Source organism: Arachis ipaensis, chromosome B09, assembly GCF_000816755.2.
Source record: "Arachis ipaensis cultivar K30076 chromosome B09, Araip1.1, whole genome shotgun sequence".
In the NCBI taxonomy this organism is placed as follows: domain Eukaryota; kingdom Viridiplantae; phylum Streptophyta; class Magnoliopsida; order Fabales; family Fabaceae; genus Arachis; species Arachis ipaensis.
In genome coordinates this window covers 40,432,866-40,437,186 of record NC_029793.2, presented here as the reverse complement: position 1 = coordinate 40,437,186, position 4,321 = coordinate 40,432,866, and the positions used below count along the sequence as shown (strand labels likewise).

The 4,321-nt window shown below is 31.6% G+C and overlaps 1 protein-coding gene and 1 long non-coding RNA gene across 4 annotated transcripts in view; both read left to right on the top strand.

Moving 5' to 3' along the window:
- Positions 144-1,027, top strand: LOC107616846. The gene is made up of 3 exons (XR_001614665.2): positions 144-409; positions 495-567; positions 899-1,027. It is a non-coding gene; the product is annotated as an uncharacterized LOC107616846 (long non-coding RNA).
- Positions 2,840-4,321, top strand: part of LOC107618494 (pentatricopeptide repeat-containing protein At3g48250, chloroplastic) — a 6,637-nt gene continuing 5,155 nt past the window's right edge. Inside the window, exons 1-2 of one of the 3 annotated variants that reach the window (XM_021112296.1) lie at positions 2,840-3,080; positions 3,692-3,800. The gene's annotated coding sequence lies outside the window, so the exon portion shown is untranslated. Of the gene's footprint in view, positions 3,081-3,220; positions 3,267-3,691; positions 3,801-4,321 lie in introns of all 3 variants that reach the window. The other 2 variants (XM_021112295.1, XM_016320591.2) reach the window with 2 other exon arrangements.

Genomic DNA, 4,321 nt, shown 5'->3' with positions numbered 1-4,321 from the left:
ATAAATTAATTAATAAATTATTAAAATTTAAAAATAATAGTTATTTTAATATAAAAATAAAATAAAAATATTTATGATAGAGTAAAAATAATAAAATATTTATTGTTCATGTTCCATAATATTTTAAAATAACTTGATATTTCAGAAACCCTTACTCAATTGAAACCCTTACTCATTACCCTAACTACGCCGTGAGGCTGTTGTCCTGGTTGGCCTCTGCGACGATCTCCGATCCTCTGGCATTTACTGACGACCTTCTCTGTGACATCTCCTCCGGCATCGATCTCCATCGACGACATCTCCTACAGCGGCGATTTCATCCGGTGTCGTCTCCTGCAGCTTCCTCTCCTTGTCGTCCTCTGTGTCTTCTCTGCCAAAATCGTCAACGCCTTCCTCTTCGACGATCCAGGTTAGCTTCCTTTCCTTCCTTTCCTTCCTTTCCTCTCCTTTCCTTCCTTTTTGATGAGTCTCCCCTTTCCTTCCTTACCATTAAGATCCGCAGCTAGGGATTGCATTCCGCAGGAGAGGAATTCCTTTGTCAACTTCCAAGCCAAAACCGGTGTAGAGGTTCGTTCCTCCTCTTACTGTATCGCAATACATAATTTGGACGTTTTGTCTGATTTTAACTTTTAGGGTTCGGAAGAAACTTTTGAAAGTGACGAGCAATAATTTGATCGAGAAAATAGTTAAATGAAAATAATGCTCCTAAATTGTAGATGGTTATTGAATATCAAATGCTTTGAAGTGGTAAACATTGTGTTTCACTGGTTGATGAATTAGCAAATCACCATTTCTTTTTTGTGCTTGTCATTGTGGGGGAAGAAAAGTATTTTCGAATGGTTATTGGGTTGATGAGTTTATCACATTGGCAAGAATAAGATTGTTTTTGATATTGCAGAATGCAGAACTGTGTCTGGTGTTGCTGGACCGTTGGATACTCTTGATAAAGTTAAGGTAATGACTAGTTTTGATGCTATGCTTATTGCATATTCTAGAATTTTGAACTTTTCTCAATGAAACAAGTGTATTAAAGATTAAAATTATAATTTTAAATTATTTTGTTAAAATTAATTTAAATTATAATAATTTGATTAATAAAAATATAATATGTTATGTATTATTTGTTTTTCTTAATCTAGTGTTAAATATATTAACTCTAAAATAGTTATTAATTGGTTTTAGTAATCTACTTTCTTCAATAAATCAAACATATATACTCAATGTGACCATAAATAACTTAATAATACTTAGACCCACCAACAAATTTTTATATGTTGTTTTACTGTCAAGTAAGGACATATCAAAATTAGCTCAAAACAAATAATAAATTATTAGAAAATTCTAATGCACAAAATTCTCTAATAAACAATAAATAATTTAAATTTACTAAAAAATAACTCAACACTTTTCTTTGATGCCTGCAAAACATATACCTGAAATAATATTATATCAATGTTAGTATACAGTTTTACAATCATCGAGCGTATTTACTATACATGACTCCTTCTTAAAAGTTATTCTACACACGTGTGCAGTCGGAAGATAAATGACTGGACTTTATTTTATTTTTGTAAATTATTATAATTATGCATTATTCATTAAAGAGGAGTGCTAGGGGCCAGCAACTTTTGGTATTTGTAGCCATCAAATAGCCATCAATGATGGTTTTAATGGTGTGAGATTTCATCCAATGGCTCACTTTTTCTTGTTGGTTACAGGCTGGCAAGAATTTGAAAAAGTTGCTGGCCCCTAGACTTTTTCTTCATTAAATGCTAATTGTAATATTGTAATATAATTATTAATAAAGATATTTTTCTAAAATAAATTTAGAAGAGAGAATAGTACTTTTATTTTGGAAGAAAAATGAATTCATGAGGAATAGACACCTCACTTTTATTAGTTGATAATGTATTAAATATTGATTTTATATAATTATAATAAAAATATTTCTCTAAATTAGTATAATCATACATTATTCGTTAAATGTTAATTGTAATATAATTATAATAAATATATTTTTCTAAAATAAATTTAGAAAAAAAATAGTGATTTCATTTTAGAGAAAAAATGAATTCATGAACACCTCACTTTTATTAGTTGGAGAAAAAATTCAATTTTAGTATATTTTGTCATTATTATACATTTTTCTCTAATCATATATCCACTGTTTTCTTTTCTTTATTTCAGCATTTTGAACTTGGGTTTAACTTCTCGTAGTTCTCACTTCTCAGTCATTCTATTAGATGTAGTTGATAGCTATTGAAATTCTTCGATTTTAACAATAATTATAAATTCACTTATTTTTTTATAATTATATAATATCTATTAATATTATTTTTTAATAAATACTTGTAGTATATAATAGTATAGTAGATATAAACTAATTAATAAATTATTAAAATTTAAAAAAATAGTTATTTTAATATAAAAACAAAATAAAAATATTTATGATAGAGTAAAAATAATAAAATATTTATTGTTCATGTTCCATATTATTTTAAAATAACTTGATATTTTTAAAATGTTAGTAAAAATATGTATTTTAAATTTTAATTTTAAACTTTTGATTATTTTTTATTTTTTATTTACATAGGACCGAGTGAAACGGTTCAATCAATAATCCACCGATTAAACTAATAACTCAATGACCCAATAACTTAATCGGTTCGATGGTTTGGTTCTGACAACTATGTAATCGAGTGAAACGGTTTGATGACTGATCCATGAGTTGAACTACTCTCAATAAACCAATAACTTTATCAAATCGGTTTTAATAACTATGTGAAAAGTCCTCTCATCACTCTCATTTTCTCACTTTTTCACTTCCCCTCAAAAACAACAGAGCTCCGCTCTTCCTCTTCCCCCCAAAAAACCCTAGCGTCTTCCATCGCCGCCGCCGTTCCTTTCACTGCCGCCGTCCGTCGCTTCCAAGAGCTTCGTCTGTTCGTCGTGCTCCAGTCCCTCTCCTCATTCCCCTGTTCCACGTCTGTTCTTCTTGCTGCTCAGTCGCGCTTTGCCCGCCGAACACTCGTCGTGCTCGTCGCCTGGTCACCGTCGTCCGTCGTGCTCGTCCATCGAAGGTAATGGCTGCTCGTTCGTCGTGCTTCGTCTTTTGTTTTTTCATTTTTTGTCACACATCATATTGAAATACTGAATGATTAGCTTTAGCTTTGCTCACTGCTGTAGTTCTTCGTTTTTTATTTTTTATTTTTTTGTTCAGAAATCATATTGACAATCCTTAATGAATCCACTATATCAGCAAAGCAGTAAGCTCATCGGCTATCCTATCCACTGTATCACAGTATTGCCTCAAATAATAGCTTATATATCCCCTAAATTCTGAATTTTCATATTTGCTTTCTTGTCTATCTTGAATCGTCAAATAAACCTTTCATTCATTCTCTTTGTTCCCAGTTTTCTTCTTTCCTGTAATTTGAATTCAACTTCATTTCTTTCTAATGCCTAATCTTGTATTCTTGTCACTTGTTCAACTTTGAATATATTTCAATCATGTCCAGAATTTTTGGGAGGAGATAGATGAGAGAATCAGATAGTATAGAGGGGATGGTGAAGATTTAATATACAGGAACATTAACTCTTCTTCTTGGAGTTTCTTTAAGTGGATAATTCTTCATTCTGATGCACGTAGTTCTACACATATCACACTATTAACTGTGCTATAAAAGTGCAGGAAGATTCTTCAAAGCTTGACTCTAACTTATGGTCAAATGATCTTGAAAAGTGGGTTCTTCCATGTTGATACTCACCCAGGAAATATCCTGATTTGTAAAGGATCAGAGGCAAGTCAGTTGCTATATATATTCTTGTATGTTTTTAAGGTAGTGTTTGTTTTGAGGTATTGGGATGGAGACGGGAAGACTAGAATTCAGTATCATGTTTGTTGGTGGAGATACTGGTACTAAAATTTTAGTCTCTGTTCCCAAAATTCCAGTATTTCATAGGGGTGGCAAAACGGGTCGAGCCCGTCGGGCCGATCCGCTAAACCCGCTAAAAAAGGCGGGTCGGGCTAGGATTTGGAGTCCGCCAAATTTAAAAAACCCGTCAAACCCGCACCGCCAAATTGGCGGGTTTTGGCGGAGCGGGGCGGGCCGGTCCGCCGGGCCGAAGGTTTTTATTTTTCTTTTTTTTTAATTAAATAAAAGAGTGATTATTATTATAAAATTAATAATTATAGAATTTTTTAAACACTTTTTTTTATTTTTTTGTTTTTATTCTTCTTTTAGTTACTAACTTTATTTATTTTATTTTACGATTTCGTATATATACTCAAATTATGTGACTTATTTTTTAAAATAAAGAT